At 43.5% G+C, this 12,220-nt stretch overlaps 1 long non-coding RNA gene across 1 annotated transcript in view; it reads right to left on the reverse strand.

Annotated features, from left to right (window-relative positions):
• Positions 1-3,950: 3,950 nt before the first annotated feature.
• The window catches only part of LOC147006328 (uncharacterized), a 28,939-nt gene continuing 20,669 nt past the window's right edge, over positions 3,951-12,220 (reverse strand). The window contains exons 3-4 of the long non-coding RNA XR_015054918.1: positions 9,614-9,738; positions 3,951-4,695 (exon numbers count right to left, since the gene is read on the reverse strand). This is a non-coding gene — a long non-coding RNA (uncharacterized LOC147006328). The remainder of the gene's footprint in view (positions 4,696-9,613; positions 9,739-12,220) is intronic.

Genomic DNA, 12,220 nt, shown 5'->3' on the forward strand with positions numbered 1-12,220 from the left:
CACGATTGTGTCATTTTCTCCCTTACACCCAGTGGACACGTATTGCAGTTTTGAGTTATTTTGCCTAATGCTCATCAGCTAACCCTGTAGTTGAGTTGCCAAATGTCTCCCTTCCCATTCTTTGGAATGTCAAGTTGTGTACAAGAGGAATTGCTTCGGGCTTCTGTTTCAGTGAAGTCCATTCGAATGTTTCAGTGAATCATTCAATGTTCTTCCTCCGTATATACGGAATTAAAGATTCTCCTTTGGTATGCTGATCCAACTCATGGAAATAGAGTTCTTTTCTACCACAGGAGGAATATTTGCAAGGATACCTGAAGTGAATACATTTCGAAATTGTTGTGGGCCACATCTAACACCAAAAAAATCAACATTTTTCAATGAAAAATAGCTGAGTTAGGTCAGACAGGATTGCCACCCATCAACGCCCCCCCGCCCCCCGTTCAAGGGGTGTGGGGAAGCAAAGCAGGGGGATGAGAACCAGGTGTCCGAGCCTACGACGTGTTGGGGTGACGGGCGAGCCTGCTGGTGGTGGGAGCGAGGCCGCACCGCTGATGTGCAGGTCCAAGCTCACGCTGGAGAGCGAAGCAATGTCTGTCATATGTGAGCTGGTGTCTGTGGAGGTCGTGTCAGTTTCCAGGGTAGACCCTGTCGGAATAAACTCCACTACCCGCAGTTGTCGACCTGCTGCACACAGGGTGTGCCTTGGCGAAAAAAAAAGTTGAGTGGTGGAGTATTGAGGAAAACACAGAGCACTGTGGGACTGTCAGTTGGAACACTCACTTGTTTGTGTCATGTAAGAGCCGTCAGTCATGAGCAGCTAATGACTCATGACAAAGGAGAAAAGTGGGGAGAGTGCGAGGCTCAAGGCCAGCAGCGGCTACAGGAAAGGGGGAGGGGGGCAGAAAAGCCAGTATTAATGGGGTTATACGCAGTTTGAGAATACGGGGCCAAAAATTTTCATTCAAAATTATTTTGGAGCAGCCTTGGTGAGAGTTGGTCCCCATCCCGCAGGATTCAACCTCCCTTAATCTAAGGCTTGGTTTTTCAAACCCGGGGGTGCGACCCCAAGTGGAGTCGCCGAGCAAATTTTGTGGGGTCGCAGGCGTCCGCTTGCAGCGAAAAAAAAATTGTCTATTTTCGATCGGTGTTCGCTTTTACGGGATGTAATATAAACGGTTCGTTCAAAGTATGGGAACCGGCGCAACATGACGCTTGGAATGGGATCCAGCCGATGCGCGGGCTCGCTGAAGGGCGGTTCATTTTGGCGGGAAATTAGTGGTTTGATCCACGGCCTCTCAGACTCAGACTATCATTAACGTCTATTCACGTCTCCACGTATGACTCAAGACCTTATTTGTGATGGCAGCACCGGCCACCAGCAAACCTCGAGAACGTTTTTACCAGGATAAATTTCTGCACCTTGGATTTTACTACGTGGTGGATAAAAGTAGGGCACAGAGGCCTCAGTGTGTGAGTTGTTTTGAGGTGCTTTCTACGGAGGAGTCGATGAAACAAAATAAGTTGCAGAGGCATTTGACGACAAAACATGAGTCTTATCAGGATAAGGAGAGAGCGTTCTTTGAGAGGAAACTTCTTGCACTCAAGAATACGCGTCTTGACAGAGAGGGTACATGCCATCAGACCAATTCTCAGGCATTAGAGGCTTCGTATCGAGTGTTGCTCCATGTTGCCAAGACAAAAAAGCCTCACTCCATTGCGGAAGAACTCGTGCTGCCATGTGCAAAGGACATGGTATCTCTGATGGTTGGGGAGGACGCGGCGAAGAAACTGGCAGTTATACTCCTCTCTGACAACACCATCCAATGCAGAATTGAAGATATGAGTCTGGACGTGACGGCTCAGGTCGTACAGAAGATCAAGGAATCGCCGTGGCACGCCATACAGTTGGACAAGTCCACTGATATCGCATCGTACGTGCAACTCATCGTCTGGGTCCGCTTCATCAAGGCTGATAACTTTGTCGATGAGCCTCTGCTCATCAAACCATTGGAGGCCACCACCAAAGGCGAGGACATTTTGGGGAAAGTAGAGCAGTTTTATCGTGACCATGATCTGGACTTCGGAAAGTTGCTCGGTTTGACAGCAGATGGCGTGCCAGCAATGTTAGGAGTGCGTTCTGATTTTCAAGCCGAAATTGCTTGAGGTGGTGGCTCCTCAGACCTCCATGGTACACTGCATGATTCACCGAGAAGCGCTCGCCTCTCGTACATTGCCAGAAGCCTTGCAAAGCGTGCTCTCAGAAGTCGTAAAAATGGTGAATCACATCAAATCGAGCGCCCTCAACACTAGGTTATTCAGGCAATTCTGCCAGGAGATGGACGCCGACCATAAGAAATTTATTATTCTACACTCAAGTCAGATGGTTATCTCGAGGAAACCTTCTTCTGCGCGTTTACGAGTTCAAAGATGAACTGAAGGAGTTCCTACGCACACAAGGGAAACCGGCATGGGTAGCGTGACTCGAGTCGGACTCTTGGCTGTCAGAACTGTGCTATCTCGTTGACATCTTTGAACGTCTCAATGTCCTCAACCGCTCCCTCCAAAGCAAAGACGCCAACCTCATGATTTTTCACGACAAAATGAGCGATTTCTGGCGACTAAAATTACTGGCAGACAAAGCAGCTGTGAAGCGCTTCAGCTTTTTCCCCCCGTCTGGTGGAGCATCTGACGACCTGCCAGTACGATGATACTAAGCTCGACAGTCTTTCTGGGGAGGTTGCACGTCACCTTCGGTCACTTATTGAACAGTTCGAGCACTATTTCCCTGAGGTGGATGTGCAGTCCTTTTCTGTGGTTCGGGACCCTTTCACGGCTCCACTGGACTAGATTGCTGATGTAGATACAGCACAGGAAGAGCTTGTACAACTCCAGCAGGATTCAGGAGCACAGGCTCTTGCGCGGACAAATTCGTCGTCAACATTCTGGTGCAAAATGCTGCCGTCATACCCGACCCTGTCACGGCGCGCCATTAAAGTTCTCATGCCATATCCTTCATCATACTTTTGTGAGCAGTCGTTCTCCACCATGGTGGTGATTAAAACAAAGTAAAGAAATCGCCGAGAAATGAGCATGATATGATCTTGGCATTGTCATCTACTTCTCCACGAATAGAGAAGTTGGTTTCTGAAAAACAGGCTCATCCTTCTCACTGATATATCGAAATATAATTCGAACTAAACTTCTGAAACATTCAACTGTACTATTTGGATACTGTTGGCTATTCTCCGTTTACTCGTCTATGAAAACATGACGATGGTGAATAAAGTAAACAGTAAATGTTCTTGTGTAATATGAAATCTTATCTTGTATATTTATGAATTGGGTTTTGAATCTTTTGGGTCGCACGATGTAGAGAGGTTCTGAAATTGGGTCGCCACTAAAAAAAGTTTGAAAACCACTGATCGAAGGGGATCGGCCTCGTAGGAGATTGCCCCTGCCCCTGCCCCCGCCCCCCTTTGCAGCCTGGGGAGCTGCACTGGCAGAATTTGGACATGGGTTAGAATTTGGACGAACCCTACAATCTGTAAAGTTGTTAAATTTGCTTTCATGCTAATCATGCAACATTTGTCAAAAAAAAAAAAGTCAAAAATGTATCACCACATTTGCACCAACATATTGGTAACCCTTCATGAATGTGTGAACTCACGGTACACCTGTTTGATCATATAGATTTGTTCCACCAGGAAATCGTGACCAAGGTGTATCTCAACAGCAATGTCAGCACCCAGTACAACTTGTATTTCCTCCACGTTATGAGAACGAGCAGATTACCCACCCTTCAGGCAATCTTGTTCCAAGCATGCAACACCTTCTGCCACATGCCAATTTTTGGGTGGTGAAAAATCATATTATATATATATATATATATATATATATATATATATATATATATATATATATATATATATATATATATATATATATATATATATACATGTAAATAAATAATCACCCAGGTTACATGCAGGAAGCAAAAACATACCGACTGCTTACAATTCAAAACCTCACTGAACAGGAATACTGAAAATGGTAGATATTCATTGTACCCTCCACCTCCCTTGAAACGACACCTTTACATGGAGCATTTGCATCCCTCCTGACCAGCACTGGCAAAGACAAAAACACCCTGACATTAATTGCGGTCATGCTGATCCTATATTGCGAGTCTGGATGTAATCACCCCAGAACTGCAGGAGGAGTAGCGCACGACACACAGAATTATACAAGTATGTACTTCAGCATTTCATTTCTCCAAGCATCGAAATATAATTTGACTAACTTATCAGGATAAACAGGAGTACATTAATGGGATGGTTCAATAGAAAGTGATTTTGAACACATAAAAACAGTGTTCTTGTTTTGGATTTACTTGTTTCTGCGACTAAAAACTGGTTAACTTTTTTTCATGAATAATGACAATTATTTGGAGCCATCAACATGTGTGCAATTGAGAAACCGGGACAAGATGAGCACTCAGATGACATCGATCCTCAGCTTCCAATCCTTTCAAACGAGCATTGGTATGTACAGTTGCTCGATCTCCAGGCTCGTATCCTTCAATATGTTGCAGTTGAGAGCTGGTCTGCACCACTTCAGCATTCCACATTTTGGTGTCTAGAGTAGAAGATTGGAAATGGTCTGTTTTCATGGCAGTACCATTGACCAGTAATCCTGAGTTGATAAAATTAAAATGGAGAGGGATGAGACAAGGTGGACAATCAGATAAAGAGGAAAAGTTGGAGTTCAAAAAATACATTGTTGGATATGGTAGTGAAATGAAAACAAAAAAAAAGCCACCGTTTGTATTATTCAAGTTGCTCCGTTAGTTTTGCCATGCCAAACGCTGACAGATTTATTTGTTTATTTATGCCTCAGCAACTGAAGGCATTATGGTTTCGGGTTGTGCATCCGTCCGTGCTTACGTAGCAGATTTTCATTACCATTATAACTTGTGAACCGCTGAAGGGATTTTGACCAAACATGGAATAAGTATGTACTATGATGCAAGTACTAACTGGAGTAGATTTTGGGGTCCAAAGTCATGTGATGCTCAATTAAACATTTTGTTACCACAATAACTTGTGAACCACAGAAGGTATTTCAACCAAACTGGGCACATCTATGGAATGCAATTGAGATGAACAGATTCCATTTTTTGGTTCAACAGGTCAAAGGTAATGTGCCCTTTGAAAATAATTTTGCAGATCATGAGTAAGATGCATCCGATGTTTTTCTCTCTTCAACTGATCTCTTTCCCACTCCCTCTCATATGACCTTTAATGGAGGTCAAACTTAACATTGGATTAACATCCAATGTGGGCAAAGGCATATAAATCTCTCCACACATTCGCATCAAATTATATTTTGCTTGAAGTTGAAATGTCATTCCTTTTTCTCATTCACATCTGATGAAGAAAGACACAAGCACTGAATCTGCTGAACAGCAGCAAAGGTAAGAAAATTCCTCAATCTCCAATAACAAATGTGAGTACACGTGTCTTCTCCAACTCCAAAACCATGAAACCGAGCAGCCTAAAACTGCCTGCATACCACAGGAACTCCAAAGGAGTGCATGAGTGAAAATTGTGTGTTTGGGTTAATTTAAACAACCCTTCACTCTATTTTACCTCAACAATGGCTTAGAATAGGCCACAAGGATATCTTAAAACAAAGTTTTGGGGTTTTTTAAAATCCCCCCCTCCCCACCTCCTCATATCATAAAATGCCTGATCACACCGACAAAAACAAACAAAAAAACATGAAAAAATAAAAATAAAATTGCTGGATACATTAAAATGCTTGAAAACGCCTTGAGACAGAGTTTGTGGCTTCATTCGATTTCCACAGATGCCATAAGCTCCAGAATCTATTAAACAAAGCTGAATCAGAATTGAACTCAGCAGCTGTGTGTGCTTATGTCTGGTTTCCTTCTTGGGACTATGGTGCAGGTGTTGGTCTTTATTTGGATTACGACTGCAAAAGAAAGTGTTCATTTGTCGAATGTGGACATCTCTGGGGGGTGTTTCATATGAACGATCGGTGATCACCAATTGCCTGCCAAGCCAACCATTCCTTTGGAGTGCTTCTTTGAGTGCTAAAGCCACTTGGTGATTGGTCTGCAATATTCTCACCATCAGTGAATATTGATCGACTTGAACAAAATTCAGGGGTTACTCGCCTGTGTTGGCCCCACTTTACTTTGCGGTGTATCAGAGGATGACTTGTACATTTTCAGCGAACCATTTAATTTTACAACACATTCTCCCTTTTTGTACAATCTTTCATTATATGACCATGACTTCAGCACAGATAAACACACATTCAAAAAAAAGATTTTTTTTGAAAATTAACGTTTTTTTTTTAAGTTTCTTCAACCTTCTCGTCGGAGTACTTGGTTAAGCAACTTTGCACATGCTCTTCAAGCTTCCATGACGATACCGCGGTTTGATACCGGAGTGAGGAACACAAAACAAGATGATTACTAAAAGTAAAAAACTGTAATCAGTTGTGACAAAATCGCCACATCACAGCAGGAGAGCCGAGAGAAACGCACGCTTGCCATGATCCATCTAACCTGGGTTTGAATCCACTCCAACTCCAAAATGATGAAACCTAGCAGCCTGAAATTTTGCATGTATTCCAAGAGTGCACGAATGAAAATTGGGTGTTTCGGTTGATCGAAAACCCTTTTTGAAGACAATCAACAGCCATGTTTATCCTTTTATCAAGGTTCAACGTTGATCACCTCACGATTGTCTTGCCTTTTTTTTGGCCCGCTCAGCAATGCCTTGACTTTGAACAGTCCACAATGGTTTAACGACAATTTTTTGTTTTCCACTTTCCTCACTCATGTCATTGAATGTCGGATCATGCAAACAAATCTCTGGATCATGTGACAAAATGGCTGAGATTCTCATGTCGTGCTGCAAATTGGCTCGCGTGGTGGAGCAAGATGCTTGGTTGGATCGTATGAGACAGACATCGAAGCTTCGTGTACGTCACCAAAGGAAGCGGCACCATTCTGGAGAAAGCGTATCAGCAAGTGCGATCGACGAGGAAGCCGCACGGCTGTCTGAGCCTTGGCATCGAATACCGCTCATGAAACTACTCGGGAGAGTGCAAAACCTCCGCCGCCAATACTGCTAGGTGACTCAAGTGAACCTTATATCTTATTCATTAAATACGATGTCAACAGTGCTGAGAGTTATAGTTCTTTTCTCCAACATTTTTTTGGGGGGTTGGGGGGGGTTGGAAATCACTTAAAACATGTAGAAATGCAAAAAAAAAATTTTTTTTTCTCGAACAATTTTTTTTGGGGGGGGGGGACCAAGTCCAAAATTTAATGGCATGATCGTTGGACCATACCTCACCCCCCCCCCCACCAAGTTTCGTCGAAATCTGTCAAGGAGTTTTTCCGTAATACTGTTCACAAACAAACAAATTAAAAAAAAACCAATGTCACCCATAGGGTGACCCGTATCTTGCCAAAAGGTGACCACGTGTGACTTCTTTAAGGTCACACTGAGGTGAACAGAGCTGCTATCCACCAGGAGCGACTCCTTGAGGAATATCTGCCTACGAGAGATTCCGATGAGAATCGTTCTACAGAGTAACCATGAAAAAGATGCTTTTGCCTCATAACGTCACCAAATGATGTCATAATGTCTCAAGCTTGACATATCTAGAAAGCACTCAATGAGGTGTTCAATTTGAGGTACTACATGATATGGTTACTAAAACTTGAAAATTTGACCTTGGGGTCAAGTATGTTTGACCTCAGGCGCTAACCATGAAGGTCAAGGCCAATCGCCACCAAAAATTAATCAGCTGAGTGCCAGACCATGAACTATATTCCCATGAAGTTTGAAGACTATCCGATCAAAATTACTCAAAAAATAAGGGTTTCGTCGACTCCACTGATTTGCGACAAAGTGACCTTGACCTTTGACCTTGATCTTCAAAATTTTGTGCACTGAAAGGGACCTCTATAGGCCTCTGATATGTGAAGTTACAAAAATTTCCAATGATAACTCTGCTCTGCAGAATTTTTATACATTACAGACAAACAAACAAAAACAACAAAAAAAAAAAACATACAAGCTGACGAACATATCTTGCAAAAACTTCGTTTTGGAAAGATAACAAACAGAAGGGTGAAAACAGTAACCTCCATCCATCTTCGAAGATGGCGGAGGTTAATTACCTCACAAGTTTCCTGCTGCGAGAGAGCGGCTCGGCGCCATTTGGGGTGCATCTGCCTGTGCAGGACGAAGCGCATCGATTCCAAAGTTCCATAAAGACCATCTCTGGCACAAGTTAAGTGCCATAATAAAGGGAGGATTTCCTTTAATTTTGTTTTCCCCTTGGCTGTATCAAAGTCCGTGTGTAGAGGCACCTCGACTGTCGACCTCAGTTTACCTCACGACATTCTGCATGATTGAACCTTGTAAATATGCCTATTTTCATTAAATCCGTGTTTATTTTAAGTTGCTGTGTCCGTGTATTTGTCATGGAATTAGAGTATAAACCCCCTTGTGCTGTGCATCCATCTGTTCCGTCGCCCTGCCAATGCCACTCCCGAGATAATCTGAGGATCACGTGTTCGCCTCCTTAGGAAAATCACTCGGCAATCCGGGCTGGTCGGTGTTGACCGCCCGTCCACCACAATTTGGGTTGGGGGATTAAACTAACCTCTCAGACAGAGGACAATATTTACCCCCATAACATGCAGATACATGACGTAACTGAATGGGTTATTGCAGCATCAAGAGAAGAAAAATTGCAGACTGGGAAGGACATTGTTCTGCAATCAGAAATAGAATAAGACAGCAATTTATTCCAGAAAATAAGTTGAACTGCAACTTTATCCCACAGATAGGTATAGAGATAGCACATTTACCCTTGAGCCAAGCTGAATTTGATTATTGGGTGAACTGCAAACGAAAAACAGGGCAATATCCCTTGGCATTCACCTGGTAGTGGCTGGATGAGATAACCAGAGAACCACGAGTAGAAATGCATGACCTACAAAATGTGTAATGTTGAAGTAAATACCTATGGATTTTTTATTAATGCCGTGAACAAACTTTGGTATATCACTGGTGATTAAAGTGATGGTCAAGTTTCATCATATCAGAATTGTGTGTGAAGTTTCTGAGAAAAAAGCAAATACTTATTTTGGGTTTTTTTTGTATTCCCCCCCCACCCACCCACCCCCACCATAAAATAAATGACAACAAGCATTTTACCTTTTAAATTTGTTCTAAAACTGGGAGGTGTGTGTGTGTGTGTGTGTGTGTGTGTGTGTGTGTGTGTGTGTGTGTGTGTGTGTGTGTGTGTGTGTGTGTGTGTGTGTGTGTGTGTGTGTGTGTGTGTGTGTGTGTAGGTAAGAACATTACACACTCGAACAGTACTCTGCCATAAAGAGAAAACAAAACTGAGCTTGGGATGATGCCGTTAGAGGGGGGAGGGTGGACCGGGGAGTGGGGAAGGGCATTCAGTGATGTGAAGAGCAGCATTAGCTGTATGATGAAGTCACCTGCAGTATTGCCACGTAAGAGGAGGGCAAGACAATCCTTAACCACCATACCTTGACCCAAAACAGATCTGTCCTGCTTGGAGAGGAAGGCATCAGATGAAATCTTCTTCAAGAATAATCCAGTCTCGTCGGCAGTAAAAAACCTCCTCCGGTTTCAATCCCTTGACCTCAACAAGCTGCGGTTGAGAATGGGTGTGAGAAATAAAATGAAGGTTTGGGAATGCAGAAGAGAACAATGGGGAAGGTTCCACACAGAGGCTGCATTTTCACCTCGAGCCAACCAATCCAACAACTCCACATTTTTGCCCAACATCACAACCTTGCATACCAGCAAATACACGTGGTACATGCAAGAGCCTTGCTGCTATATATTCCTGTCTGTGCTGTTACTGAGGATTAACCAAAAGGCGATGAAACCGATCAGGCAGCCGAGGGGGGTGTGTCGCATTGGGATTCTCATACATGTATAATTTGTGAATGTCTTTACAGCTTTGGAGGTACTCTGGGAATGGTTTGAACCGGCAACAAGCTTACCTTGGGTAGCTTTACAACAGCTTCTTCAGCAAGAGAGCACATGAGGAATCGATTTATTTATATAATCCTGGCCACTTGGGTTTAATAATTTAATTGATTATGTGAGAGCTGATTGGTTATTCCCTCCATTTACAGGTGGGAGATGTGGGTGTCATGTATATGTATATATATATATATATATATATATATATATATATATATATATATATATATATATATATATATATATATATATATATCTTCTTCTTCTTTCGGCTGCTCCCGTTAGGGGTCGCCACAGCGGATCATCCGTATGATCCGCATAGTGATTTGGCACATGTTTTACGCCGGATGCCCTTCCTGACGCAACCCCGGTCGCCTCTTACGACAACAATATATATATATATATATATATATATATATATTTTTTGTTACGAATCTCCGCCCGCCGGCGTGCAAACAGCCGCTTTAGCCAATGGCGGCCATCTTGCCCACCGGACGGACAATTCAGTCGCGACCTTCCGGAACAACGCCGGAAACCAGTCACGGGTGTGCTCCAAGCGCACACCATGGCCTAGTCAACAATCTAGCCGCGCACGACAGGGTCAATCGCGAATTATTGATATACCAAAGTATTCGCGTGGGCAGACTACTGAGAGACCGTACCTCAGCGAGGTCTGCTTGGACACGAACCGCTCGTGCGGTTCGTTCCGTTCTGGGAAAACTGAGCGGTGATTTATCGCGAGACTTCGGTGGACCCAATTCTTTTATCGGCTATTAAAAGCTCGCTATTATTCCGAATGCAAGATAGCAGTTCAATTCGGGAAAGAGGACACAACGAACGGGTTAACATTTAAACACGCACATTTATTCACACATGTATGCAAAACACTAACATGCACGTATGCAGAAAAGCAATGGAATTGGCAGGAAGGGACAAGACACGAGCAAGGCAAAGCACTACAACCGTCTATTATTATTATTCACAAGCACTTACACAGTTCTACTTGCGTGACACGGCGCCACAACATTCACACAAATAAACAAAGAAAAGACCACCCTCATAGACAAGGGGGTCAGGCTGGACCCGTAGGCCTTTATGACGTGGAACTTGGCGGACCGAAGGAGTTCCACGAGACCGTTGCAGGTTATCTGCACCCTCGTGGTGACTGGCACGGGCGACCCTCGATGCACCCTCTCCAGCCCTCACTGACTGACGCTCCACCGACTGACTCTCCACCGACTGAACGCCAACACGGCGCTCCGTTCTCCGTTCTCTCCACGCAGCTCCCACTCCCACCAAGACCAGACTTCGGCGTCTCAACGCGCCCTTTTATCTCGACGGAGCATCGCCCTCCCTCCGCAGTGCGCGGGGGAGGAAAATTCCAGGAGAGATCAGCTTGATTCTTTCGGTCGTTGCCCAACCGTCACTTCTGTTTATCAGTTCTGAGGGGAAATTCCAAGAAGTGTGGTGTCTAGTTTTCCTCCTGAGCAACGGGTTTCTTTACCGTTTCCGTTCTTTCTTGTTCAGTAACCATCGCGTTGGGTGGCAGAGATGTAATTCGATGGTGGTGTCCGTTGTCTGTGGGGATGTTGGCGATTGTGGTGGTGGTTGTGGTTGGTGGTGTGGTGGGGATGGCATGGTTGTTGAGATGCGGTTGTGGAGAAGGTGGTTGTGGTTGGCGCTGTGGTGGGGATGGCATGGTTGTTGAGATGCGGTTGTGAAGAAGGTGGTTGAGATGCGGTTGTGGTGGTTGTTGTCCAAATTAACGATAGTAAAAGAATAACGGCTAACTCAAAGCTCACAGCCCTGTCCACACGGATAATTCCCATTAAACAACGGTGGGGAATCTAACTGAACACGGACTTATCGGCATAACTGAACTAAGGACCTATATGGTGTTCTGCGAATTTCCACAGCCGTAACAATATATATATATATATATATATATATATATATATATATATATATATATATATATATATATATATATATATATATATATATATATATATATATATATATATATATATATATATATATATATATATATATATATATATATATATGATCTCATACATACTGTATATCTCATACGTGACAGAAGTAAATGGACACCTTAAATTTCTTCATTTCATCTGAAT

The sequence above is a fragment of the Eptatretus burgeri genome, unplaced genomic scaffold (genome assembly GCF_056783735.1).
Source record: "Eptatretus burgeri isolate ZD-2024b unplaced genomic scaffold, Ebu_testis_v1 Ebu_testis_scaffold_3187, whole genome shotgun sequence".
Classification (NCBI taxonomy): domain Eukaryota; kingdom Metazoa; phylum Chordata; class Myxini; order Myxiniformes; family Myxinidae; genus Eptatretus; species Eptatretus burgeri.